Source organism: Coregonus lavaretus (genome assembly GCF_964263955.1).
Source record: "Coregonus lavaretus genome assembly, chromosome: 2".
Classification (NCBI taxonomy): domain Eukaryota; kingdom Metazoa; phylum Chordata; class Actinopteri; order Salmoniformes; family Salmonidae; genus Coregonus; species Coregonus lavaretus.
In genome coordinates, this window is record NC_139989.1 from 65,256,883 (window position 1) to 65,271,027 (window position 14,145).

The 14,145-nt window shown below is 43.0% G+C and overlaps 1 protein-coding gene across 1 annotated transcript in view; it reads right to left on the reverse strand.

Moving 5' to 3' along the window:
* The window catches only part of LOC311103428 (integrin beta-1-like), a 51,853-nt gene extending 38,568 nt beyond the window's left edge, over positions 1-13,285 (reverse strand). Inside the window, exon 1 of the mRNA XM_084144994.1 lies at positions 12,978-13,285. The gene's annotated coding sequence lies outside the window, so the exon portion shown is untranslated. The remainder of the gene's footprint in view (positions 1-12,977) is intronic.
* Between the last annotated feature and the right edge of the window lie 860 nt (positions 13,286-14,145).

Here is a 14,145-nt window from a genome sequence, read left to right on the forward strand (position 1 = left end):
TCGCTCACAGGCCTTAGTCACGACTGAGTGGCTTTATTTGGCAGCTCCTTTGCTTTAGAAATATCTACACGTCAGCGAAAGCTTCCTTGCAGCAGCAGCAATAATAGTAGAATCACAAATGCTAAGCTAGCTGCTTTTCTGGGTAAAGCAGAGAGACAAGTTGGCAGTACTCCACTGTGACAATGCTCCAGAGAGAGCTTGCGTTGAGATTTTCTCCTTCTCCAGCCGTGAAAAGAAGGAATGGAAAAGGAAAAACAGGTTTTGTAAGAAAGGGGAAAGGGCTGCCTTAAGTCCAGAGAAATGACTTTTACAGTGACTGCTCCACTCCAGTCACAGACCTCTCTCTCTCTCTCTCTCTCTCTCTCTCTCTCTCTCTCTCTCTCTCTCTCTCTCTCTCTCTCTCTCTCTCTCTCTCTCTCTCTCTCTCTCTCTCTCTCTCTCTCTCTCTCTCTCTCTCTCTCTCTCTCTCTCTCTCTCTCTCTCTCTCTCTCTCTCTCTCTCTCTCTCTCTCTCTCTCTCTCTCTCTCTCTCTCTCTCTCTCTCTCTCTCTCTCTCTCTCTCTCTCTCTCTCTCTCCTCCTCCCTCCCTCCCTCCCTCCCTCCCCCTCCCTCCCTCCCTCCCTCCCTCCCTCTCTCCCTCTCTCCCAATTGCTCTGTTCACCCCCTACTCATGAGCCAGGCTAAACCACGACCATGACATCATATACCCTTGAACAGGGGTTGAGCATGAAACATGGCCCAGCCCTCAGCCTTGACACGTATAGGCTGCCCCACAGATACTGGAGGAGTGTAGGAGAATATCAAACAGTGTCTGTCTTTCACTCCCCTCTATCATCCCTCTATGCTCCTCCCCCATCTCGACCGACCCTCTTATGACAGACAAAAGCAATGGGAAAATCTCAAATGCATTTCCTTGATTTCTCGCGTCCTCTGTCCTCGCCTCCTTCTCAAAACCCATTGGATGAGAAGGTCAGAGGTCCCTCTCCTCTGACCTTCTCATCCAATGGGTTTGGAGAAGGAGACGAGGAGAGAGGATGCGAGAAATCAAGGCAATGCAATTGAGATTCTCCCAATGAATCAAGGTCATATCCTCTGAGTAGGAGAGGCTGAGCCAAGATTATCCCGATAATGTCCTCACTGTCCCAAATTCCCAGAATGCTTTGAGAGCCCGTGTAGATCCTACTAATGAGACTTCTTCAATCACAGAATAGAATAAAGAATGGAATAGAATAGAATAGAATAGAAAGCTGCCATATTAAAATATATAGTCTACACAAACACAATTCCACCGGAATATCCCCAGAAAACTCACTCAATGTTTGAAAGCTGATTCCAGTTGCAATAACAACAGATGTCTTAAAAATAACACTTTTAGAAGAATATTGACCTGAAGGTACTTTAGCTCCCTGCAGTCCTTCAAAAAATCTATAGCACTTACGCCTTTCTAGTGTGTTTCAATAAAGCCTATTTTTGTCTTTCCCCCCTTCAAAATAAATCTGCCTCTAGTCTTACAAAACTAATAATTATCCTAAAAATACAATTCCCCAGTTGAAATTATCATTAGGCCTATAACAAGGACTACTAGGTTAAAAAAAAGAACAACAACCCAAAATATCTGGAGCATGGCCAAGTTCACACTACTATTCACGGCTCCGTCACTGTGTTGAAAATAGCACGGCAGTGCTAACTATTTCTGACTCACCCACCTGGTTTTTACACTCAGATAATAATAAACCCTCTCACAGACTAGGCCTATGAGAATTATACTTAGTGTAAGAAGCATAAAACCAGAAAAAAAAGTATGTATTTGCCATACCATCTCAAATAATGAATCCATAAAATCATTCAGGGAAGGGGGAAGAGAGACATTTGATTTAATCTGAATCTTAGCTAATGGATACCAATCACTTCCATACACAATCTATTTCTGTGGTACTCATAGTACTTGAGTCTCCTTCGAACAGCTAAACTATGATAAGCTGCACTGAGAGATCAAAAAGGGGAGATGAATACTATGAGCCTGGGAGCTTGCTCTCGGGGCTGGAGTTCAGACCAGCAGCAGCAGCAGCTGTAGTCAGACCTGGGTTCAAATACTATTTGAAATCAATTAAATACTTTGAACTAGAATGCCTGGAGTGTCAGATGGGTGGTGTTTGCCGTTACAGACTATACTATTGGTCCATTAAGCCAGGCAAGTATTTGAACCCAGGTCTGGCAGGAGTACAGTGAGCCATCTCTCTCTGCATTGGTTTGCTGAATTGGCCCTTCCTTTGCTGGAACACAGGAAGCTCATCCCAATCACACAGGAAGAGAGCCGGCATGCTGCCTGGCAATAAGACACATCTTTAAATCTATCCATCCACAATGATTTAAGTTCTGGAAAACACAGCAACACAGCACGGCAACAAGCCCATTCACTGCTACCACTACCACTTATCTTTAATGGATAATAGGGTCGGAAAATAATGTAAGAGAAGGTCTCCCACAAAGAAGACGTGAATTGGACAAATATAGATGGTTTGGGTAGCTATTAGAAACATCATGGCAGAAGACAGATGACCATTAAACAAGTAAATATTTACTGTGAGAAGTGATTGATCAGTTTCTCACAGCCTTGGTGTTGGAGCAGGATCAACACAGACGCTCATATCAGGGCTTAGTGAAGTCCCTCCGCCTGCTGTAGGAAAGCCTGCTAGCTGCCTGCTAATGTGTTCCCAGTTGAGCTAAGGACTAATTTACTAAAGTTGTTGAAGTTGTTAATAATAAACCAGTAATAATAGAAGAATAATAGAAGTTGAATAAAGAGAAAACAATACCTTAAAAAATACATAAATGCATCATTCTTGTGCAATTTATATCGATAGCCTAAAATAATGAAAGAAAAACCTCAATGTAGCCTATCTGGCGTTAGTGCGGAAGCCTAAGCTTTAGGGCATAACTGTACTCTTGCCAAATAGCCTACACGCCAATCTGCAAATGCTTTTGAGAACGGGCAGAAAAAGTTAACTTCGATCCACGAAGGCAAAAAGGACAATGGCGGAGTTTAATTCAATAAGAGAAATGCTGTGAAATGAAGAGTTCAAAATAAAGAGAAGGGAGGGCCAGAAAAGTAATGTTTAGGAAATATTTAGTGAAGTGGTAAAAGAGGATGATAGCTATGTTATGTGTGATGATTGCTATACAAAATTCAACAGTCACAAGATGGGGACTTAAAATAGGCCTATGGCACATCAAGGGAACTGTAACCTACTGTTCAGATGGGTTAAATGGAAACTGAAATCTGGACACTGACTGTAGGTCTATAACCTCTCACATAGCCTTAATATTAATTAACTCCTGCAGAATTAAGCATTTCTGTGTTGCGTTGCATGAGGCTAAATTTTGACTTGAACAGGAGTGGATAAATATGATTTATTTCTTTCAGCATCTTGAGAGATACCATCTGTAGAGGTGCTATCTTTATCAGCATCATAAAAGCTGATAGTATTTCAACCACATAAAATATGCATTCAAGCTGAACTGAAATCTTATCAGAAACATGTTGGGTCGTTTTCACAGCTTTCTATTTCCTTACAACCGGTCAAACTGAGGTAAATTGGAAATGTCCCTGTTTTTAAAGTTATTGCATTTTCTCCCCAGTCCCTAAAAGTCTTTGCTCCGCGAAGCAGATATGACAGAGAAAACTTTACCGATGTCAACTAGATTGAAGCATTCATTCTATCTACACTGACCAAAAATATAAACGCAACATGCAACAATTTCAAAGATTTTACTTAATTACAGTTCATATAAGGAAATCAGTAAATTGAAATACATTCATTAGGCCCTAATCTATGGATTTCACATGACTGGGAATACAGATACAGACACCTTTAAAAAAAAGTAAGTATCGGTGTGACCACCATTTGCCTCATGCAACGCAACACATTTCCTTCGCATAGAGTTGATCAGGCTGTTGATTGTGGCCTGTGGAATGTTGTCCCACTCCTCTTAAATGGCTGTGCAAAGTTGCTGGATATTGGCGGGAACTGGAACACACTGTCGTACACGTCAACCGAGAGCATCCCAAACATGCTCAATGGGTGACATGTCTGTAAGTATGCAAGCCATGGAAGAACTGGGACATTTTCAGCTTCCAGGAATTGTGTATAGATCCTTGCAACATGGGGCCGTGCATTATCATGCTGAAACATGAGATGAAGGCGGAGGATGAATGGCACGACAATGGGCCTTAGGATCTCGTCACGATATCTCTGCATTCAAATTGCCATCGATAAAATACAATTGTGTTTGTTGCCCGTAGCTTATGCCTGCCCATACCATAACTCCACCACACCATGGGCCACACTGTTCACAACAGCAAATCGCTTGCACACATGGCGCCATACACGCCGTCTGCCAGGTACAGTTGAAACCAGGTTTAATCCGTGAAGAGCAAAATTCTCCAGCGTACTAGTGGTGAGGATGACGAGCATGCAGATGAGCTTCCCTGAGACGGTTTCTGACAGTTTGTGCAGAAATCCTTCGGTTGTGCAAACCCCCAGTTTCATCAGCTGTTCGGGTGGCTGGTCTCAGATGGTCCCGCAGATGAAGAAGCCGGATGTGGAGGTCCTGGGCTGGAGTGGTTACATGTGGTCTGCGCTTGTGAGGCCGGTTGGACGTACTGCCAAATTCTTTACATCAACGTTGGAGGCGGCTTATGGTAGAGAAATTAACATTCCTGCAGTCAGCATGCCAATTGCACGCTCCCTCGAAACTTGAAACATCTGTGGCATTGTGTTGTGTGACAAAACTGCAAATTTTAGAGTAGCCTTTTATTGTCCCCAGCACAAGGTGCACCTGTGTAATGATCATGCTGTTTAATCAGCTTCTTGATATGCCACACCTGTCAGGTGGATGGATTATCTTGGCAAAGGAGAAATGCTCACTAACAGGGATGTGAACAAATTTGATTGACAGAAGCTTTTAATGCTTATAGAAAAATTCTGGGATCAGCTTATGAAACATGGGACCAACCCTTTTTAAATGTTGCGTTTATATTTTTTTCAGTGTATTTATCATTTACATTTTAGTCATTTTATCAGACACTCTTATCCAGAGTGACTTACAGTTAGTGAGTGCATACATTTTCATACTGGCCCCCCGTGGGAAACGAACCCACAACCCTGGCGTTGCAAGTGCCATGCTCTACCAACTGAGCTACAGGGGACTATGACATTATTCTGGTGAGCAAGGGTTTATTTAGTCTTCTAGGGAAACATGTAATGACAGAAGCGAAGCTGCATGTATCTAATTATAGACAAGTTGACAAACAAATAGCCTACCAAAATGTTGGAAATTATAAGCAGAAACATAACTGAATCAGGCAAAGAAAATCTGCACCCCCAGTCAAAAAATCTTTCCGCCATTTCTGACTGTAGCCTACAGCGCATTTTCTATATTAGCGGGTTAGGGTCTGGTGCGGGCCTCAGATTTTCACTTTATCACATATAGTTGGGTGGTTGCGGATGGGTTATTAGCAATTTCGGGCGGATGCGGGTAAACAAACAGCTGACCCGCGCACCACTAATGTGCACGCAGACACACACTCTAAATCAAAACTTAACACGAGAACAGCTGAGCAGAGAAGAAAACACTCAAGCTGTCCAACAGAAGCTAACATTCCACAAGTGTTAGGACTACAGAACACAGACCATAGCCTATGTGAAAACTCACTGAATTAGCCTAGGAGTGAAATCTCTGCAGGCCTGGAACAGTAAGCACTCACTACTACACTACTTCCTCCTGGGATCACTGGAAAAATAACTGTCAACTTCCATTGCAAGACAATATGTACGTTTTTTCAGAAGCTGCAATTGAATGTTGTGTTGTGTTTTGCATTCCTCTAACTTACCTGAACTGGCACAAAGCATTGATTCTTCATCCATGTTTTGTCTTACTAATGCAAATGAAAAGCTAGCATTTGTAACGGGGGAAAGCCATTTTGAACAGTACTGCATTGTATCCTATAGCCTGCAACTTCTACATTTCTGGGCTATAGGCTAAAGGAAAATACAGTGAGGGAAAAAAGTATTTGATCCCCTGCTGATTTTGTACGTTTGCCCACTGACAAAGACATTATCAGTCTATAATTTTAATGGTAGGTTTATTTGAACAGTGAGAGACAGAATAACAACAACAAAATCCAGAAAAACGCATGTCAAAAATGTTATAAATTGATTTGCATTTTAATGAGGGAAATAAGTATTTGACCCCTCTGCAAAAATGACTTAGTACTCTGTGGCAAAACCCTTGTTGGCAATCACAGAGGTCAGACGTTTCTTGTAGTTGGCCACCAGGTTTGCACACATCTCAGGAGGGATTTTGTCCCACTCCTCTTTGCAGATCTTGTCCAAGTCATTAAGGTTTCGAGGCTGACGTTTGGCAACTCAAAAATTCAGCTCCCTCCACAGATTTTCTATGGGATTAAGGTCTGGAGACTGGCTAGGCCACTCCAGGACCTTAATGTGCTTCTTCTTGAGCCACTCCTTTGTTGCCTTGGCCGTGTGTTTTGGGTCATTGTCATGCTGGAATACCCATCCACGACCCATTTTCAATGCCCTGGCTGAGGGAAGGAGGTTCTCACCCAAGATTTGACGGTACATGGCCCCGTCCATCGTCCCTTTGATGCGGTGAAGTTGTCCTGTCCCCTTAGCAGAAAAACACCCCCAAAGCATAATGTTTCCACCTCCATGGTTGACGGTAGGGATGGTGTTCTTGGGGTCATAGGCAGCATTCCTCCTCCTCCAAACACGGCGAGTTGAGTTGATGCCAAAGAGCTCGATTTTGGTCTCATCTGACCACAACACTTTCACCCAGTTCTCCTCTGAATCATTCAGATGTTCATTGGCAAAACTTCAGACGGGCCTGTATATGTGCTTTCTTGAGCAGGGGGACCTTGCGGGCACTGCAGGATTTCTGCTTGGCGATGGTCTTGTAGCCCATTCCAGCCTTATGTAGGTCTACAATCTTGTCCCTGACATCATTGGAGAGCTCTTTGGTCTTGGCCATGGTGGAGAGTTTGGAATTTGATTGATTGATTGCTTCTGTGGACAGGTGTCTTTTATACAGGTAACAAACTGACATTAGGAGCACTCCCTTTAAGAGTGTGCTCCTAATCTCAGCTCGTTACCTGTATAAAAGGCACCTGGGAGCCAGAAATCTTTCTGATTGAGAGGGGGTCAAATACTTATTTCCCTCATTAAAATGCAAATCAATTTATAAAAATGTTTACATGCGTTTTTCTGGATTTTGTTGTTGTTATTCTGTCTCTCACTGTTCAAATAAACCTACTATTAAAATTATAGACTGATCATTTCTTTGTCAGTGGGCAAACGTACAAAATCAGCAGGGGATCAAATACTTTTTTTCCCTCACTGTATGCAACTGAGTGACCATGCATGACCCTTTAGGTCTCAGAGTTCTGTAGGAACAGAGGCTTCTAAGCGAGGGCCATGCTGAGATAAGGCTGTCATGAAATTGAAGGGTTGAATTAAGGATCTGTTCTGTCCCTTCAATCTCCTTTAATGATCAATATTTAACAAATATCATTCATGAAGCTTGAACACAGGCACTTTGTTCATTTCGGTATACTCGTGCATACAGCATAGATAAGAATACCATGGCAATGAGAGGGACTGGTAAATGTTCAATTATCTTAAACAAAGATATACTGTATGGTGTAACTGTAAATTAAAACTAATTTAAACTCCTCCAAAATAGAACGTTCATGTAGCAAAGCACTGTAAACCCCCAAAATGTGCAAGGCCTCAATTCCACTTAAAGCTCTCAAATGTTCAAACTGTCATAACAATTAACAACATCTGACTACACACAGGCTGAGATAAGATGGCTGCACACAGCCTGAGATCATCCCGCTCTACTATTTACTAACAATATAAGGAGATTGGCCCAATTTCAACACAGACCTCCTGTAGCCTTGCCAGGTCGACTAAACTAAAGCTCCATCCCAAATGGCATCCTATTCCCCTATGGACCCTGGTCAAAAGTAGTGCACTACATAGGGAAAAGCGTGCCATTTGCACAACCTTAACCACCCCCTTTCTCTGAGTGGTTTTGATGCTGTTTTTAGACCTGGATGTGGAAATCACAAAATGCCTCTGAGTTGGAGGGGAAAGGGGAGTGGGAGTGGGAGGGCATTAGGGCTACCCTTTATATAAACTACTGAGGAGGTCAAACCTAAACTCAAAGCCCTAACCCACAATTTCCACACACAGAATGACCATTCCCACCCAGACAGCAAACAGATACTTTTAAAAGAGTGGAAATCAATCTGATTTAGGGTTAACCATAGAAACCCTATCATTCGTGGTTCTATATGTAATCCAATGGCTAAACACAACAAATAATGACTATTCTTATACCTTTATCTCATTCAGATACATTGCAATAACATCCTAACATCAGCACAAGATGATTTCATAATTAGACTGAAATAAGCTTAGAAAAATCAGGTTGAGAACTAATTATGATTTCTTATTTTTCCACTCTCACACGGTTAAAGTCCTTAGGGGATTCCATGATGTGCTAGTTAGAGCAGACAGTGATTTACTGACAAACAAAACATGATAACCACATTGTTATCATATGTTAACTCTCTTTGTTATAGAGTCAGACTACTCATTGTTGTGTGTTATGGGTGTAACAGGCAGTCCTTGTACTACTTGTTTTCTTAACAAATCTCCCCTTTCAGCACAAATCATGTGTTGGAGTAGCAGCAGATATAGTGCCCATTCATCACTTCCATCTCAGAGGGACAGGAGGACGCAGGGTCTGTGTCACACACACACACACACACACACACACACACACACACACACACACACACACACACACACACACAAAACATCACGTCCCCCAGAACAGCAGGGCGGGGTCTTCTGTCAGTGGATCTGTAAATCAGATGAAAAGCCAGCCCTCCAGCAGCTGTTATCTGGGGTTGGGGTCACATCCATTCAGCTGGTAGATCCCCAGCCTACCGTCTCCTACCGTCTCCACCCTCCATCTCTCCTAACACACACACACACACACACACACCCTCCCACGTGTAAACACACACACCCGTCCTCTCTTCTTCTCCCTCAATTAGCCCTACCCCCTTCTCCTCCTCCCTTCCTCTACTTTCCTTCCATCGCTCATTCCCTCCATCCACACCACTCCATTCCCTTAATTAAACTCTAGCCATACTGAGAAGTTAGCACGCCTCGGCCGGCTGTATTTACAAGGTTAAAGAAAACCCACACGCTCGCACACACACAAACGCACACGCGAGCACACACACGACAGACATCTTACCTGAGATTAAAATGAGGGACTTTTTCTGTTTGATCCAATTAATGTGACTCTGCCTGCACAGTGCACAACATCGCTCTCCTCCTTCCATAAATGAAATTGTATTGGTCGCATAGACATATTTAGCAGATGTTATTGCCGGTGTAGCAAAATGCTTGTGTTCCTAGCTCCAACAGTGCAGTAGTATCTAACAATTCACAACAATACACACAAATCTAAAAGTAAAAGAATATATAAATATAAGGACGAGCAATGTCGGAGCGGCATTGACTAGAATACAGTAGAATACAGTAAACAGTGGGGGAAAAAAGTATTTAGTCAGCCACCAATTGTGCAAGTTCTCCCACTTAAAAAGATGAGAGAGGCCTGTTGCAGATTCATGGGGGTGGAAACATCATGCTTTGGGGCAGTTTTTCTGCAAAGGGACCAGGACGACTGATCCATGTAAAGGAAAGAATGAATGGGGCCATGTATCGTGAGATTTTGAGTGAAAACCTCCTTCCATCAGCAAGGGCATTGAAGATGAAACGTGGCTGGGTCTTTCAGCATGACAATGATCACGAACACACCGCCCGGGCAATGAAGGAGTGGCTTCGTAAGAAGCATTTCAAGGTCCTGGAGTGGCCTAGCCTGTCTCCAGATCTCAACCCCATAGAACATCTTTGGAGGGAGTTGAAAGTCTGTGTTGCCCAGCGACAGCCCCAAAACATCACTGCTCTAGAGGAGATCTGCATGGAGGAATGGGCCAAAATACCAGCAACAGTGTGTGAAAACCTTGTGAAGACTTACAGAAAACGTTTGACCTGTGTGATTGCCAACAAAGGGTATATAACAAAGTATTGAGAAACTTTTGTTATTGACCAAATACTTATTTTCCACCATAATTTGCAAATAAATTCATTAAAAATCCTACAATGTGATTTTCTTGAATTCTTTTTCTCAATTTGTCTGTCATAGTTGACGTGTACCTATGATGAAAATTACAGGCCTCTCTCATCTTTTTAAGTGGGAGAACTTGCACAATTGGTGGCTGACTAAATACTTTTTTCCCCCACTGTATACATATGAAATGAGTTAAACAGTATGTAAACATTATTAAAGTGACCAGTGATTCCATGTCTATGTAGATAGGGCCGCAGCCTCTAAGGTGCAGGATTGAGTAACCGGGTGGTAGCCGGCTAGTGACTAAGTTCAGGGCAGGGTACTGGGTGGAGGCCGGCTAGTGTTGGCTATTTAACAGTCTGATGGCCTTGAGATAGAAGCTGTTTTTCAGTCTCTCGGTCCCAGCTTTGATGCACCTGTACTGACCTCGCCTTCTGGATGATAGCGGGGTGAACAGGCCGTGGCTCAGGTGGTTGATGTCCTTGATGATCTTTTTGGCCTTCCTGTGACATCTGGTGCTGTATGTGTCCTGGAGGGCAGGCAGTGTGCCTCCTGTGATGCGTTGGGCAGACCGCACCACCCTCTGGAGAGCCCTGCGGTTGCGGGCGGTGCAGTTGCCGTACCAGGCGGTGATACAGCCCGACAGGATGCTCTCAGTAGTGCATCTGTAAAAGTTTGTGAAGGTCTTAGGGGCCAAGCCGAATTTCTTGTTGAAAAGGTGCTGTTGTATATTCTTCACTACACTGTCTGTGTTGGTGGACCATTTCAGATTGTCAGTGATGTGTACGCTGAGGAACTTGAACCTTTTCACCATCTCCACTGCGGTCCCATCGATGTGGATAGGGATGTGCTCCCTCTGCTGTCTCCTGAAGTCCATGATCCACTCCTTTGTTTTGTTGACATTGAGGGAGGGGTTCTGTTCCTGGCACCACTCTGCCAGGGCCTCACCTCCTCCCTGTAGGCTGTCTCATCATTGTTGGTAATCAAGCCTACTACTGTTGTGTCGTCTGCAAACTTGATGATTGAGTTGGAGGCATGCGTGGCCACACAGTTATGGGTGAATAGGAAGTACAGGAGGGGGCTGAGCACGCACCCTTGTGGGGCCCCTGTGTTGAGGATCAGCGTAGTGGAGGTGTTGTTTCCTACCTTCACCACCTGGGGGCAGCCTGTCAGGAAGCCCAGGACCCAGTTGCACAGGGTGGGGTTCAGACCCAGGGCCCCGAGCTTAATGATGAGCTTGGAGGGTACTATGGTGTTGAAGGCTGAGCTGTAGTTAATGAACAGCATTCTTACACAGGTATTCCTCTTGTCCAGATGGGATAGGGCAGTGTGCAGTGTGAGGGCAATTGCATCGTCTGTGGATCTATTGGGGCGGTATGCAAATTTTAGTGGGTCTAGGGTGTCAGGTAAGGTGGAGGTGATATGATACTTACGTACCATCTTACATTATAAAGGGCAACTGAATGTCTGACGCTGTTGCGTTTGTAAGCTGATTGGTGGTGGATCAAAGAAAATTACATTGACTGTATCAGGAGAGAGAGAGATATCACTCTAAAAGACTAAAAGGAGGCTGTGTGTAGACATGTTTGTTTTGAAGTTATAACCACTGGCTGTGTTCTTCTTTGGGACACACCAAGCCCTGATGTTATCCATGGGTCATGACCCAAACACACCTCATCTCAACACACACACGCAGAGGCCTTCTCCACATACACAAACCGATCTCTCAAGCATCAACACCACCACACATTTAATGTGATGATGACCATCAACAGAAGCAGCTGTGTGGCCTTAGTCTATAAGATTATTTATTGTTAATTTGACACAGACCTACTTGTATGAGACACGGACCATACTTGTATGAGACATGGATCATGTGATCACATTTATTTTTACAGCTCTAATTATGTTGGTAACCAGTTTATAATAGCAATAAGGCACCTCGGGGGTTTGTGATATATGGCCAATATACCACAGCTAAGGGCTGTGTCCAGGCACTCCGCATTGCGTTGTGCATAAGAACACCCTTTAGCCGTGGTATATTGGCCATATACCACACCTACTCAGGCCTTATTGCTTAAATATACCACGCCTAAATAGCTGTTCTTAAGCACGATGGGGAGTGCCTGGATGCAGCCCTTAGCAGTGGCATATTGGACATATATTACAAACCTCAGAGGTTCCTTATTGCTATTATAAACCGGTTCCAACATAATTATAACAGTAAACATATACCACGGCTTTCAGCCAATCAGCATCCAGGAGCCAAACTACCCGGTTTATTATCTATTATAGACCAGTGGCCCCCACTGTAGGGCAGGCATCAAGCACGGAAGCCTATCCAATGCGTCTACAAAAACAGCAAGATGAAACATGACTATGACATATTCGTTGTTGAAAAAAAAAACATTGAAGGCAAAATTGTCAGATGAAATGTTGTTCAAAACACTACTTAAAAACAATATATTGTCCAAAATATATTTATCTTACCATCAACGCAAAAAAATCAAAAGACAGATTGAGATCCATCTGTAACAGATATCCCTCTCCACCCAAAATATTTATTCTGGTCCAAATTCGAAGACTGCCAAGATCCTACTGTCTGCCTGTGAAAAACTTGAAATCTAGATAGGATATCCATCATCCAAGTCCTTCATCCATGTGGAAAATTCATACTTTGGTTGGAGAGTAATCAACGAACGGATAAAAACAGGGTTCATACAATTATCAAATTATAGCATTTACCTTATCCGCGTGATTTATTGCCGAGGCAACATACGTAAATGTATCCTTTAAAAAAAAATCCCCGTAGTGATCCGCGACCCAGTGTAGACACAGCAACAATTGCCTTGTTGGCAAAGGGAGCTACTTTCTCCTCCTGCAAAAAGTCACGGTCGATTCACTCCCCCGTGGGTCATTCCTTAAACAGTTACTCCATTGCGAAAGGGACAAATATAGTATACTATTTGGTTGTATAAAAGTGTACTTATTAGATATATTTAGTATATTCCCGTGGCCGCGAACCTCTTTTTCTTTGCAAAATTAGATGAAGAGACAAGTCCGCAGCGCTCTCCTCTAAGCAAAGCCCCACTTCCACAGGAAATGCCTGTTGACGTCATGAATTTAAGACACGCCCATATTATATTACACGCTATTAACCGTTATTATGGACATGGCTACTGGTGACATGTATGAGAGTAATGCAAGTTCTCCCAAAACTAACCCTGGAGTAGCCCCCTCTTGTCAAATCAATGTTCTGAATGTTGTGTATGGTTGGGTTTTTGTTACGTAGCGTATTACGTAGCCTGTTCAGTCTCTCTCCTTTATAAGAACCCTATATTTTATGGATATTGTATGTTTTTAAAAACAACAACTTCGTAACAGGTTCTTGGGGGAATTGTTGACATCTAGGACTACTATAACACCCATTACTGAGTAGACTGAGGGTGTGACAAGAGTTTTGATGTGGCTGTTAGGGTCTGGTTTGGTAAGGGTGTACACATCAAATCAATTCACATTTTATTTGTCACATACACGTGTTTAGCAGATGTTATTGCGGGTGTAGCGAAATGCTTGTACTTCTAGCTCCGACAGTGCAGTAATATCTAACAAGTAATATCTAACAATTTCACAACATATACCCTATACACACAAATCTAGTAAGGAATGGAATTTAAGACTATATACAAATATGGACAAGCAATGACAGAGTGGCATGGACTAAGATACAGTAGAATATTATAGAATAGAATACAGTATATACATATGAGATGAGTAGTGCAATATATGTAAACATTATTAAAGTGACTAGTGTTCCATTTCTTAAAGTGGCCAGTGATTTCAATAGGCAGCAGCAGCCTCCAATGTGCTAGTTATGGCTATTTAACAGTCTGATGGCCTTGAGATAGAAGCT